The sequence below is a fragment of the Hemicordylus capensis genome, chromosome 4, assembly GCF_027244095.1.
Source record: "Hemicordylus capensis ecotype Gifberg chromosome 4, rHemCap1.1.pri, whole genome shotgun sequence".
NCBI lineage: Eukaryota > Metazoa > Chordata > Lepidosauria > Squamata > Cordylidae > Hemicordylus > Hemicordylus capensis.
The window spans coordinates 47,268,695-47,284,410 of NC_069660.1; the positions used below are offsets into that span (position 1 = coordinate 47,268,695).

General features: G+C 45.6%; 1 protein-coding gene across 1 annotated transcript in view; it reads left to right on the forward strand.

Annotated features, from left to right (window-relative positions):
• SNTA1 (syntrophin alpha 1) overlaps positions 1-15,716 on the forward strand; it is a 90,219-nt gene that overhangs the window by 13,908 nt on the left and 60,595 nt on the right. The window lies entirely within an intron of this gene.

Consider the following 15,716-nt stretch of genomic DNA (forward strand, 5'->3'; position numbering starts at 1 on the left):
GAAATAGCTCAGGGCGGTTTACACAGAGAAATAATAAATAAATAAGATGGCTCCCTGTCCCCAAAGGGCTCACATTCTAAAATGAAACATAAGAGAGACACCAGCAACAGTCAGTGGAAGTACTGTGCTGTGGATGGATAGGGCCAGTTACTCTCCCCCTGCTAAATAAAGAGAAGCACCACGGTAAAAGGTGCCTCTTTGCCTAGTTAGCATTTTTAAAAGTGCTTGCAGTGCTCCTCCAAGCTTCTTTCCTCCAACTGTCATAGCGGGTAGGAGTGTGCACGGTTTTGGTCCGGCACAATAGAAAAGACCGCCGGACCGGTCCGGATGGGCGGGGGACTGTTTCTTTAAGCAGGGGGTGGTAGTCCTTACCCCCCCCCCCGCCGCTCTTCCTCCTCCGGCGCTGGTCCATTTAAACATCTTCTTGGGGCGGCAGAGTTCCTCCCTGCCGCCCCTGCCCCCGTAGTTGTTTGTAAAGGCTTTAAAGAGACGAGTGCTAGCGGCGCGCATGTGCCCTCCTCGGCGCGCGCCCTAATCTCTGACGCTGCCACGCCCGCGCCGCATACGTCACGGCACGCGTGCCACATGGATTCTGAGGCATCCTCAGACACAGTTACTATTCGGCCGGTACCAAAGAAGGCAAGACGGAAGATGGTGCGCAGGACCTGGTGGAGGATCCTTCACCTGAGGAATCCAAGCACTACATAGAACATTTGGTCTGTATGGCTACTTCACTGGGTCTGGCAGTCAACCAGCAGACAGCTCAGTTGGAGGATCCCACTTTTCAGCTCACCCAAACTGAGTCTCATGTCCCAGTGGCGCTGCCTCTGATACAAACTCTTGCCCAAGTCGTTCAGGCGTTGTGGGAGAAAACAGCCTCTGTTTCTGCTGTCTCCAAAAAACCTGGAGAACATGCACAGAATTCAGCCTGAGGACATGGCCTTTCTAACCAGTGCTTGCCGACTTCGCCTGTTGATGGAGAAGACAAAAAATTGGACTCGCTAGGCAAGAAGGTCTACTCAAAATCCAGTCTCCTAGTGCGGGTGGTGAACCACCAGGCATGCTGGGCACATTACCAGCATTTCATTTTTGAGAAACTGGCGCCTTTTCTCCAACAGCTCCAGCAGGATCAGAAAGATACAGCACTGGTTTTCCTGAACGAAGGCCTCCGTGTAGTGAAGCAGCAGCTACATTCCTCGAGGCACTATGCTGATTGTGGTTCTATGCCATGGCGTCTGCAGACTCTTTAAGGAGACACGCATGGCTAAGGTCCTCTTCCCTATCTCAGGAGGCTAGGGTACACATAGAGGACTTGACCTTTGACAAGGCAGCCCTGTACAGAGAGAAGACTGAGGATACGCTAGAAAGAGTACAGAAACTGCGCACTACAGTGAAATCAATGGGTTTCTCCCAAGCTTCCATTTCTGCAAGACAAAAGCCCTGACCTTGTTACTCTAAGTCCAGACAATCCTTGTGTATAATGTGTATAGCTGTATAATGACGATTCTGTGGGGGGCGGGGTGTGCTCACACATGCATATGGTTGGCTCTCCTTCACTGGAGGTTTTCCAAGAGAGATTGGACACTATCTGCCAGAGATGCTATAGCAAGTTCTTGGACTGAGCAGGGGATTAGACTAGAAGTCCTTCAAGCTTCCTTCCAGTTCTTAAAGGTAAAGTCAAGTCAATTTTGACTTCTGGCACCCACAGAGCCCTGTGGTTGTCTTTAGCAGAATACAGGAGTGGTTTACTATTGCCTTCTCCCACGCAGTATGAGATGATGCCTTTCAGTATCATCCTATATCGCTGCTGCTCCATATAGTCCAGCGGGGATTCGAACCGGCAACCTTCTGCTTGTTAGTCAAGCATTTCCTCACTGCACCACCTAAGGCTAGCATCCTCTGATGCTGTGACAGTCCTTGCCGAAAGCCTCTAATCTCAGATCCAGAGGCTTATTGTGTGTAACCAATAACCTTGCAACATAGAGCTCATTTGAAGACCTATGTTCAGGCGATACGTGTGGCAAAGCGATTCTTTTCTGCCCGTATTGAATCTGCAAGTTCATGTCCGGCGGCGTTGTTCAGGGTTGTGAGAGGGCTAGTATGTGCCCCTCCTCCCTTGAATCGGAATTTGGAACCATCTATTACCCGCTGTGATGTGTTTAATGAATTCTTTGTGGGGGAAATCTCTTGTATTCGGGCCGACTTGGATTTTGTCTCTTCACTTACTTCATTATCTGATGCGGAGGTATCTAGTGACTCCTCTTATGTGGTTAGGCTGGATCAGTTCCAGTTTGTGACTCCTGAGGTTGTGGACAAGCTGATTGTAACAGTGCAGCCGACCACCTGTGCTCTTGACCCTTGCCCGACATGGCTTGTTCAGTCTAGCAGGGAGGTTGTTGTAGAAGGCCTGGTAGAGATCATAAATGCATCTCTGAGGGAAGGTAGGATGCCTCCTAGTCTTAAGGAGGCAATTATTAGACCGTTTCTAAAGAAGCCTACCTTGGATCCCCCGGAGCTGAGTAACTACAGGCCTGTCTCCAACCTTCCATGGCTGGGCAAGATAATTGAGAGGGTGGTGGCCTCCCAGCTCCAGACAGTCTTGGAGGAAACGGATTATCTAGACCCATTTCAAATTGGCTTCCGAGCTGGCTATGGGGTGGAGACTGCCTTGGTTGGCCTGATGGATGATCTCCAACCGGCAATTGACAGGGGAAGTGTGACTCTGTTGGTCTTTTTGGACCTCTCGGCGGCTTTCGATACTATCAACCATAGTATCCTTCTGGAGCGTCTGAGGGGGTTGGGGGTAGGAGGCACTGCTTTGCAGTGGTTCCGCTCCTACCTCTCGGGCAGGTTCCAGATGGTGTCCCTTGGAGACTGCTGTTCTTCAAAATCTGAACTTTTGTATGGTGTGCCTCAGGGCTCTATATTGTCTCTGATGTTGTTTAACATCTACATGAAACCGTTGGGAGAGATCATCAGGAGATTTGGTGCAGGGTGCTATCAGTATGCTGATGACACCCAAATCTATTTCTCCATGTCAGGATAATCAGGAGAGGGCATAACCTCCCTAAATGCCTGCCTGGAGTCGGTAATGGGTTGGATGAGGGATAACAAACTGAGACTGAATCCAGATAAGACGGAGGTACTCATTTTGCAGGGTCGGAACTCGAGACAAGTTTGATCTGCCTTTTCTGGATGGGGTCACACTTCTCCAGAAGGAACAGGTACGCAGTCTGGGAGTGCCCCTGGATCCAAGTCTCTCCTTGGTGTCCCAGGTTGAGACAGTGGCCAGAGGTGCCTTCTATCAGCTTTGGCTGATACGCCAGCTGCATCTGTTTCTTGAGTTAGACGACGTCAAAACAGTGGTATATCTGCTGGTAACCTCCAGACTGGATTACTGCAATGCGCTCTATGAGGGGCTGCCCTTGTACGTAGTCCGGAAACTACAGTTGGTCCAGAATGCGGCAGCCAGGCTGGTCTCTGGGTCATCTAGGAGAGACCATATTACTCCCATATTGAAGGAGTTACACTGGCTGCCGATATGTTTCCAGGCAAAATACAAGGTGTTGGTCATAACCTATAAAGCCCTAAACAGCTTGGGCCCTGGGTTTTTAAGAGAATGGCTTCTTCGTAATGAACGCCGCCACCCATTGAGATCATCAGGAAAGGTCCGTCTGCATTTGCCACCGGCTCGTCTGGTGGCTACTCTGGGACGGGCCTTCTCCGTTGCTGCCCTGAGGCTTTGGAATGCACTCCCTAGTGTAATAAGAGCCTCCCCATCTCTGACATCCTTTTAAAAGTCCTTAAAGACACATTTCTTCACCCAGGCTATTAACTGATATTGTTTTGATTGTATTGAATGTTGTTTTTAGAATATTGTTTTAAAATTTTTAAATTGTGTTTTACATTTCTTGCTTTTATATTTTTGTTTTGTTTTGCTTTTGTTTTTAATTAATGTTTTACTTTTTAATCTTGTTGTAAACCGCCTAGAGACATAAGTTTTGGGCGGTGTAAAAATATGATAAGTAAATAAACCATAGCTTGATAGTCCTGACAGCACTGCATGTAGTGGGATCATGAGGTTGGTGGGAAGTTGCTGACCAAGGAGGATGAGCTGCAGGAGCCTCAGGGTTAGGAGGAGGTAATCTGTGTGTGACCATAAGCAGAGCCCATGGTGTGGATCGGCTGTCGGAAGTTTTGATCAGTGACTACCCTGGACAGTAAAAGCAAGCAATTGTGCATCATGTCTTCCAGATCAGAACATGGGTGCTGACTTGAGTCTAATTTCAGGCCAAGCAGTATCTTCCAATTACATTCAGCTTTCCCTTAACAGTATCTCAGCGGGGTGCCTACCATCTGCTGTTTATAGGCGCTCAAGCAGTTCTTCAGCCTGCTTATTTTATATATAATTATATATAAAATATAATTTTATATTTACCCCGGTGGCGCAGTGGTAAAACTGCCGCCCTGTAACCAGAAGGTTAGAAGTTCGATCCTGACCAGGGGCTCAAGGTTGACTCAGCCTTCCATCCTTCCGAGGTCGGTAAAATGAGTACCCAGAATGTTGGGGGCAATATGCTAAATCATTGTAAACCGCTTAGAGAGCTCCGGCTATAAAGCGGTATATAAATGTAAGTGCTATATATAATACATGTTTGTATGCAAGTTTTTTCCGTAAACGTAGCTGCAACTTGGAGGAAGAAATGTGCAGGCTTGAGGAATCAACATTGGACAGCTGCTTCCTAAGCCAGTGATCTCCTTGGGGCCATCTTAACGTTTCTGGTGCTGCTTTGATCTGCATTGGTTGCAAGGCTTAAAGAACTGCAATGATGACTGGGATATAATCCAAGGGCCTGCAATCGACTAATATTACCAGTCCAAGGCAATTGGATGGGAGACTGTTGCAGCCTTTTCAGAGATGCAGGTTGAACAATATGAGAGAGACAATAAGAGTGCCTTCTGCTTCCTTCTTGAGAGCAGCGAACAGCTCTCTGCCATGGAATTGGGTTTGTTTAAACCAGCCCGGTGGCTTCTGAGCAATCTGGGTGGTAGTCTTTGTGTCTGCTTCCTACTCTGAAAAAAGAACCCTTCCACCTCTCAATGCTCATCAGTGGTTCCATGTTTAAAATTGCATATATCTAAATTAAGTGAGGTGTTGTTCCACTGCCACCCTCCTGAGCTAAGGTGGCTGCCTTAGAGCTCCATAGTGCTGAAGTGGGCAAGAAGTACCAGTTACAAGTTACAACTCTAAGTTGTTAGACCTAAGTACTGAAGTAGCTGGATTGTGTGCCTGGGCTGAAGACCTGATTGCCATGAGGACCACCTGGCTCTCAAAAATAAGCCCACATATAAAACAAAACCTTCAACTAACAGTTGCCGGGGGGGGGGGGATGGGACTTCTTGCTGACCTGCAGAACACCCTAATAAGATTCCTTGAGGAAATGCAGGTTGTAGCTCAAAAGACCTCAGAAAAGTCTTTTGAGCACAACTGTAGAATGGCAAGGGAAAGACGGTCTGGGGCAACCAGTTGGCCCTCTGGTGAAGGAGAATGGTTTAAGTTCATGACCCCCAGATGGTATCTTCTGCAAGATTGTGATTGGGTGGTGATAGAGGAGAATGTGCTGAATGCTTTCCATTGGACAATCATGATTCTGGCCTGGATTCGCTGTGTTTATGCTCAGTGGAGAAAGACAATAGCTTTTAAGAGATGCTTTATTTCCCATGATGCATGTATATAATCCTTTTGCCTCTGATTGTCTTTTGCAAGTATTTGTAATAATGTGAAACCCCACAGAGTATGTTTACCATGGGCAAAAGTGGGATGAGTGTAAACCCAATGAGTAGTCATCCCTCTTTGAACTGACAAACTATTGTCTGTCCCATTGCCCAGGACTGGAGTCTATTTGGATCTTGCAGGTTTTATGGGAGTGGGGTGGGTAAGTGGGCTCTTCCTTCATTTCTTTCTAGTTCCATGCAATCTGGGCACAGAAGGCCTCTCCTTGGCCTTCATTTCAAGTGTGCTTTGCTGGCTCCTGTGCCAGCCACATCTTTTTTCAATTAGCTCAAAGTTTTCCAGATGCTTCAGAAACCTCGATGTATCCAAGATGAAATGCACAAAGCTGAAAAATAAGGCTGAGTCAGCTTTCTCTGCAATGTTAATTATATCAGCCCACACACCGAGGAGTCTGACCCCTAGCTAAGAGTGGCCTCCTTGCCTGTCATGAACTTCCCCACCATGATCAAAACGGCTCCGGCATGTGCTTGTAAAATGTCCATATGCAGTGCTTTGATTTGTTTGTTCATTATTTTTGTATCATGGTCCAGGTAGTTCTTCTCTTCAAGCTAGATGGCATAGATGCCACCTTCTCCGAAGTGGTGGTGGTGGGAGCCCCTGACTGATATGAGTGTGGAGAAAATGCCTGTTGTATTTCTTCTGTATTGTGGTGTAACCATGTTTGTCAGAGTGTGCTTGAATGGATGGCTTCTCCTGTTCAACAGATCAAACTTCTAAAATCACATAGCCTTGGACCCAGTCATGATGGCTGCACTCTTGCTGTTCTTATATTTACCTTTTCTCAGCAGACAGCCCCTGATGTAGGCTTCTCCAGTGTGATAATGAGCTCTTACCTGTTTGCCTCCCCTTTACTAGCTTTTGTCTTATCTATAATAGAGATTTGTTCAATTTTCAGGCTCACATCAACAAATTCCACTATTATTCCAGTTCTGTTTTGGGACCTGGCTAGCTTCAGAACTGTTTCTATCCCATGCACCCTCTACCACAGTGTTTCTCAACCACTGGTCTGTGAACCGATGCCAGTTATGAGGAGTTGAGTGCTGGTCCGTGCTGGTCCATGAGGAATTAATCCTCCCCACCAAACAATTTCGAGTCGGTGGGGTCCACCACTGCTGGGAACTCTCTGGAGCTCATTTCTAGGCATGTAGCCCTCACTGCTGGGATAATGTTCATTTCAAGGAAGCTAAATGAGTGTTATCCTAGCAGCGAGGGCTGCCTGCCTAAAAATGAGCTCTGGAGAGCTCCCAGTGGTGGTGCCCCCCCGAGTTGAAATTGTTTTGGGGGTGCCGACCCCTTTACTAACTGCTGGTCCTGGAAACTGCGCACAAAGGATGTACTGGTCCATAACTCCAAAAATGTTGAGAAACACTGCTCTAGTATACTTAGATCATTATTGGAGGCCCTGAATCATATCCCATTGAGTATGCAAGATAGGACCTTCTCGGTAGCGGCAATCAATTTGTAGAAACGTTTCTCCAGGACACCTGGCTGGCTTCCTCCCTGCCTTCTTATTATGTATCAAGATGTAGGCCTGTGCAAAAATTCAGCTCTGAATCTCCCCATGGAGCCTGATGGGGAAAGTACTGGAAAAGACTCCACTTTCCAGCATTCTCTGCTTGTCTTACACATTGCTGGGGTTCAGCAGAGCTCTCCTTCTCTTTTAAGGGGCCCCGCTGGAGCTGGGGAAAGCACAGCAGTGCACAGAGGTGAGCAGTGGGAACAGTCATCTCTATGTGGCACCAAAGCGACTGTGCAGATTATTCGGCTTCAGATATCCAAAGCTGGATATTGGCACAGGCCTGTTGAGATGGTGTTATGTGTTAGATGCTTGATGTATGCAGTAGCTGACTATCCAGTCCTCTTATGGGAGTTTGTTTCTGGTTTCAGAAATATTGGTTTATGTCACCAGAATCCCTTTTTCTGTCAAAGGGCAAGTTTTGGTTAGTTGTCGTCTTCAGTTTTGAAGAGCTGAGTCTTGATCTAGCAGATGCCAAAGATGTGTCCATAGCAGTGGTGTAGTGCCTCAGGGCAGGGAAGGGACACAGTATTTTCTCCCTCCAAGGTTTCAGCAAGCATGCAAAGCCCTTTGCTTTCTACATGGAAGTAATATATTCCACTCTTGCTTTTCCAACAGTTTGCTGCATGATTGAATATCAGACTACAACTGAATTTATTGTCATTCTTCCTGCCTTCTGTTAAAAGGAGTATCCTCAACCCTTTGTGGTTGATAGTGCAGACTGTTCTTCTGGGTGAGTGAGGTCCAAATTCTGTAGGATTAGGGAATTATCTTTGACTTGCTGTAACAGAACCCCCAACATTGTTGTGCATCTATCTAAGTGGGGTGTGTGGCCATTGGGGTGGGCGTGGCTATGGGGAGTGGCTGTTGGGGTGGGCGTGGCTATGGGAACTGCCAATAACCTGGATGGCTTTAAGAGCCATTAAAAATTTTAATGTGTTTTTATCCGATTTTTATCTTTTTATGAATTTTAATTGTTATATTTTATGTTTTAATTCTGTACACCACCTAGAGATTTTTATACTAGGCAGTATATTAAATAAATAAATAATATAAGAGGGTTCTGGATAACTTCATGGAGGAGGGGGTCTATCAACAGCTACTAGTCGGAGGGCTATAGGCCACCTCCAGCCTCAAAGGCAGGATGCCTCTGAGTACCAGTTGGAGGGGAGTAACAGCAGGAGGGAGGGCATGCCCTCAGCTCCTGCCTGTAGGTTTCCAGTGGCATCTGGTGGGCCACTGTGTGAAACAAGATGCTGGACTAGATGGGCCTTGTGCCTGATCCAGCAGGGATGTTCTTATGTGAGTGCCTGAACTTCTGAATTTGGACTACATCACTGGGCCATAGTGTGTCCCTACAAGAGATTAGGGCTTTGATTCAAACAAGCATTGGTAAGCATCTGCATTTCAGTAACTTCTTGGTGTGCTGTTCTGATTTAAATAGTTCTGTTGGGTTATAATTATTTGAAACAAATTGTTTGATTACACAGCTGAATATTTATGTTGTGTATGGCATCCAGGTTGGTGATACTGTTGAAATTAATGGGACTTGTTAGTCACTGGTCCTATTAACAGCAATGGGGCTGTTCATGAGTAATTTGGTCTGAATGTCAGCCAGTGAATAAACTATTTCTTTAAAGTGCATTTCTGAATTTTGCCTTGAGTAGTTGGAAGTCATTGAGTCCACAGAAATTCCTGCCTCTCTGACCCAATGTTGTCCTTGAAATCTTTTCAAGGAGAGTAAATAGGATGATTTCCAAGCTGTTTGTAAGGAAGGGATTCCATAGAACTTGGAATTCTAGTTCTTATAATTCCAGCTGGGTATACTTGCGTAGCCTGCCTGGAAATATGTACTACTGGGCTACTTTGGATTAATTTACCAGTTCAAAGCCCAGTTTGTCGGTCTGAAGTGTTTAGTCACTCCCAGACCTGAGTCTGAGATGTGTGTTGGCTCAGTCTTTTTCCTGTCTGAAAGTGCTTTTTCCACTTTTCAGAGAAGGATCAGTTGCTCTTTTGCTTGTTATGAAAACCTTCTGCTTGCTGATGAATTTTCTGGCTGGGATGGCTAAAATGGATTGTAGAACTCTTTTTTTTAAACCCCCCCCCCTTTGAAATTGCACCAATGCCTGCTGGCAAAAATAAGCTGCAATGCTCTTTAAAAAGAAAAAAAGGAAGAAGGAAAAAACCTCCTAAGAGAAATACTTGGAATTACCAAAACAAAGTTCAGCACTTTCAAACCCCACAGACTCCAGTAGGAGAGGTATTATGCATTTGACCAAATTTCTTCCATTGAAATCAATGGGATTTAAAAGTGGATTGTGCCCTGGGTGGGGCATGAATCCTCATATATTTGGTAAAACCATCTGGTAAAAACGGAATGATAAGCTGGAAAGGCAGTAGTGCAGACTGATCATCTGTGCCCATACCCAGGGATGGACTATGCATGTATTGAAAGCAGTATGTGTTTTTAACTCAAGGAATTGTGCATGCAGTTACAAATGGTTTTTGTGAGCAATTCTCCAGCAAAATCCATCAGCAGGGGCTGCACACACATGCAGCCTTAGTTAGATGGATACCTAATAGCGTTAATCAGCTGTTCAAAGCTATGGGCACCCTTGCTCTGAATAGCATCAAACTGTGGCTACCTTTGCGCTTTCAGCTGTTGCATGTGTGTAGGCTAGGACGGGGATAGGTTCTCTGTCAAAGACATTTGAGTCGTCCAGAGTTCTGTGGGTGTCATTTTTTTTCTTTCCTTTTTTGGTATATCTTCTTGACTTTTCTCCATGTGGAAGAAATTTTTGGTTCAGTACCACTGGCGTAGCTAATTTTGCCAAGAAATAAGAGAATTGTAGAACTCTTTCATTAAGGGGAGCTACAGTGATTGCAGGATATCGCATAACAAAACCAATATTTCCAACAATTAGAAAGCAAAGCATTGTAGAACTCTTGTGCTGGTTGCTTTGGTTGCATAACTGAAACTGATACATATTTCACAGCTATTTGGGGAAGTGTGTGTGTGTTTACCACAGGGAGCCTGGTTTAACTGAATCCATGTGCAGCTTTCTAATAAAATGCTTATTGGTGTAATCAGTGCAGCACTTAAAGGCTCATAAACTTCGGCAGGAACTCAGTAAGACTACAAGAGTTTAAAGTGACTTTTTCTGGATGGTAATTTACTTTTAACTGCTAGCAATAGCATATTCCAAAAATGCCCAACGGTTTGCCACATTAGTTAGTGGAACCTCTTAGAGATTCGCTCTGAACTCAAAGGAGAGGAGAGCAGGTCTTGTGGTAGCAAGCATGACTTTTCCCCTTAGCTAAGCAGGGTCTGCCCTGGTTGCATATGAATGGGAGACTAGCTGTGTGAGCACTGTAAGATATTCCCCTCAGGGGATGGAGCCGCTCTGGGAAGAGCAGAAGGTTCCAAGTTCCCTCCCTGGTTTCTCCAAGATAGGGCTGAGAGATTCCTGCCTGCAACCTTGGAGAAGCCACTGCCAGTCTGTGTAGACAATACTGAGCTAGATAGACCAAGGGTCTGACTCAGTATATGGCAGCTGCCTATGCTCCTATGTAAACATCTTGGGCACAATAGCAGAAAGTTTCCTGCTTGGCTTCCATTCTCATCAGTGGGGTTCATGCAGGAGATCTTCCTGTTGAGCTGCATCCCTTATATCTTTGTATTTGTTTGCCTATATTTTAATTTATACCATGGATGAAGAAAATGGGTCTATAAGACCCGTCTGCTGATACGTTAAACCACAATCAGCAGAGGAGAGCTGGTCTTGTGGTAGCAAGCATGACTTGTCCCCTTAGCTAAGCAGGTTCTACCCTGGTTGCATTTGAATGGGAGACCACATGTGAGCACTGCTCTTCCCACTCTGGGAAGAGCATCTATGTTCCCAGTTCCCTCCCCGGCAGCATCTCCAAGATCGGGCTGAGAGAGATTCTTGCCTGCAACCTTGGAGAAGCCGCTGCCAGTCTGTGTAGACAATACTGAGCGAGATGGACCAAGGGTCTGACTCGGTATATGGCAGCTTCCTATGTTCCTAGAATGAAGCAGGAGAGTAAGCAGTCTGGCTTCTCCACTTGTGGCTTACCTTAACAAGCCAGCTCACCTCTGGTTCCTGGCAACTCTGGTTGTGCCTATCTCACACATCCCACCCTCGCCCTGTCATTAACCACACCTGTGCTGCTTGCAGGTTGGCCATTCATCAGGTAGAGAGCTGTGTGGGCTGATCAATGATTAAACAAGCCACACAGCTTTACTTCATGAATGGCCAGCCTGCAGGCAGCACAGTTCTGGTTAATGATGGGGCAGTGTGGGATGGGGGAGAGAGGCACAACCAGAGTTGGCAGAAACCAGAGGCAGCTGCGCCTCATTGGGCACCTCCTGGTTCGTTAAGGTGAGTGGCTTCTGCTTCTCCCAGCAATTCATCCCCCAGTCCTTTTCATCCCTCCTCTGCCTGTTGTGATGACTAGAACTACAAATGTGTCCCTGCAGGTGTGGGAGGAAAAGATGGACAGGAGAAGCTGCTGCTTCGACACTTGTGTCATAGGTATATTTTATTTAGGGATTTATATCCTGCCTTATCACAGTCTCAAGGCTGTTAGCAATTGAATATAAGAAAACAACTTGATAAAAAGCCGCATTTCAGATAAAAACTATAGCCAGTCATTTCATCTCTGTCAAGGAATTAAATAGCTCTAAAGGTGCCGAGCGCACATCTGGGTTGCAACCTGGCAACCCTGCTTATGCATCCAAATGTGAAAGTTCCCAGTCCCACACAGATCTTCCGTGCCAGACTCTTAGATTAACGGTTTGTTAGCAGCTCCTTTAATTTCAAGCATGATTTTTGCTCAACGATTAGCTGTCCCTTTTTAAAGTGAAGAACCAGTTGCTGTGCATGAGATATTAGCTGCTCTGCAGGAAGCTCTCTACGCCGTGAATTAAGGATTATTATTCTCTTAGTATAATTAGTATTATGACTGTTACCTTTCATACATCTACTCTGTGTGTGTGTGATTGATTACAGAGAGAGAGAGAGAGAGAGAGAGAGAGCGGGAAAGAGAACACGATAATGAAGACATGCAAGGGTTTTGTCACATAAGATGCATTAATTTCCATTGGAACATATGATCTAGTTTAGGGTGGGTAGACTTTTTTTTTTTTTTAACTAGGGCTCCAGGATCTACCAGTTGCAAAATAGTGGCTGTGGGGCCAATGTGAACTTGGAATTAAAGAACAGGATGCCTTTGAGCACATGCTTAGCCCAGGAATGTGTGTTCAGTTCCTGCTCAGTCCTTCGGCCCAGAAATCCACTCCTAGTTTTCCCCTAAGCTTTCTTTGTTTCAGCAGCTGGAAATGCTTGACTAACAAGCAGAAGGTTGCCAGTTTGAATCCCCACTGGTATGTTTCCCAGACTATGGGAAATGCATATATCGGGCAACAGATATAGGAAGATGCTGAAAGGCATCATCTCATACTGCGTGGGAGGAGGCACTGGTAAAACCCTTCTGTATGCTACCAAAAGAAAACCACAGGACTCTGTGGGTGACAGGAGTCGAAAGCGACTTGATGGCACACTTTACCTTTATTGTTAAATGGGTATTGGAAAGCCTTGTAGATCTCTGGGTGCTTTCCTGTAGATCTGCCAGGAAGTCCCAGTCTTCTCCCCCCCCCCCGCCTCCATGCTAATCCACAGAAAGTTAATTGATTGATTAAGTGCTGTCAAGTTGGTGTTTCCACTTAGTGACCACATAGATAGATTCTTTCCAGGATGATCTGTCTTCAACTCGGCCTTTAAGGTCTCTCAGTGGTGCATTCATTGCTGTTGTCATCGAGTCCATCCACCTTGCTGTTGGTTGTCTTCTTCTTCTCTTTCCTTCCACTTTCCCCAGCATTATGGACTTCTCAAGGGAGCTGGATCTTCGCATAATGTTTTATGCCAGGATTGCCAGGAAATCTAGGACCAACAAACAGAAGTACTTTTTCACAAAACACATAATCAACTTGTGGAATTCTCTGCCACGAGATGTGGTGACAGCCAACAACCTGGATGGCTTTAAGAGGGGTTTGGATAACTTCATGGAGGAGAGGTCTATCATCGGCTACTAGTTAGAGGGCTAGAGGCCACCTCCAGCCTCAAAGGCAGGATGCCTCTGAGTACCAGTTGCAGGGGAGTAACAGCAGGAGAGGGGGGGGGCATGCCCTCAACTCCTGCCTGTGGCTTCCAGCAGCATCTGGTGAGCCACTGTGTGAAACAGGATGTTGGACTAGATGGGCCTTGGGCCTGATCCAGCAGGGCTGCTGTTATGTTCTTATGTCCAAATTATGATAGTTTGAGCCTGGTCATGAGGGCTGTAGCTTAGGGATAGAGCATCTGCTTTGCATGCAGAAGGTCCCAGGTTCAATCCCTGGCAGTGTCTCCAGGCCTGGCTGGCAAAGACTCCTGCCTGAAGCCTTGGAGAGCCACTGCCAGTCAGAGTAGACAAGATGAAGCAAGGGTCTGACTTGGTAAGGCAGCTTCCTATGTTCCTATTTCCGGGATTCTAGGGGTGTGGCTAGGGGAGAGCGAGCCTGCCGTGTTCACCCCACTTCCTGGCGACCCCTCAGAGTGAGGAAGACAATGAAGAAAATAGGGAGGGTGGAGCTGGGGGGCCTGGGTTCTTTGAATTGATCCACTCAATTATAGCTACACCTTTGCTGGTCATTTGTGCCTTGAGTGAAAATTCTGGATTGATTTGTTCTATGATCCACTTGTTGGTTTTTCCTGGCTGTCCATGGTGTCCTCAAAAGTCTTCTCCAGCACCAAAGTTCAAAAGCGTCTATGCTTTTTCTATCTTGCTTCTTCAGAGTCCAGCTTTTGCATCCATAGAGTGTCATGGGAAAAACCATGGTCTGAAAGATTCTAATCTTTGTAACGGCATCTTTGTAACGTAACGGCATCTAAATATCTTTTCCAAGGCCTTCATTGCTACCCTACCAAGTGCTAGTCTGCGGCATAATTCTTGACTGCTGGTTCCTGAAAGGCTGAAGCTATTCACCACTTCAATGTCTTTATTATCAATTCTGAGGCTGATTGCTGTACCTGTTGTCATTAGTTTAGTCTTCTTTACATTTAGTTGTAATCCCGTTTTTTCACTGTGCTCCTTGACTTTCATTATTAGAGCTTGCAGATCATCCGCATTCTCAGCTATCAGAGTGGTGTCATCAATGTAGTCTAGGTTATTGATCCTCCAACTTTAAAACCATGCTCATCTTCTTCTAATCCAGCTTCTCCCAGTATATGTTCAGCAAATAAATTGAATAAATAAGGAGAATGTATACAGCCTTGTCTTACCCCTTTGCCGATCTGGAACCATTCTGTTTCACCATGTTCTGTCTGGATTGTGGCTTCCTGTTTTGTGTATAGGTTTCTCATAAGAACAATGAGATGTTCTGGAGTGCCCATTTTCCTAAGGCTATTTTACAACTTGATGTGGTCGACGCAATCGAAAGCTTTTCTTTAGTCAATAAAGAACATATTGACATCTTTTTGGTATTCTTTAGCTTTCTCAATTTTTCAGTGTGCATCAGCAATGTTGTCTCTTGTTCCTCGGCCTTTTCTGAAACCAGCTTGAACATCCAGCATTTCCCTTTCCACGTAGGGCTCTAATCTGCGTTGGATGATCCTGAGCTTTATTTTGCTAGCATGTGAAATTAAGGATATTGTTTGATGGTTTATGCAGTCTGTTAAGTCTCTTTTCTTTGGTATGGGTATGTAGACTGACCTGTTGGCCATTGTGTCGTTAGCCAAATTTGCTTAAGCACATTGGAATAAATAAGAATGGTCAAATTTGTAGGTCCGGTTTAGATTTTGCCTTTTTTTTGTTGTTCTTGTATTAGTTAGGCTCTCATTCAAGTGTGCCTGTCCTTCTCAGGGTTGTGCTAAAAGTGTGTTTGTACATACACACACGCACATTCTCTCTCCCTCTCCCTCCCTTGGCTGGATCAGATACAGGTCCATATAGTTCAAGATACCACTGGAAGTTCACTAAGCAGGGAGCATAGTACATGTATATAGTTGCTTTGACTGGGTATACAACTTGGAAATGGGATACTCTGCCCCAGCTCTAGTAGCATGCCTTAAAATAGAGCAGAACATAATTGGCAAAGCTCAGTGCCCTGCCTCGGCCTTACAGGACAGTGGTTATTTTGAGTTGCTCTGAAAATGTGCCAAACTGTACTAAGTCTTTTCCTGGTCAAGTTTCAAACTATAGTGCAAACAAAATTATAAAATGGATTCAACTTGCAGTTGAAATTTACCTTTTTGAAAATAAAATCCATGGTTGTGATGAAAACACAAGTTTTGGCTTGAAAATGGGACTTCCCACTCTGTACTGGATTTGCATGACTGTATGAAGAAG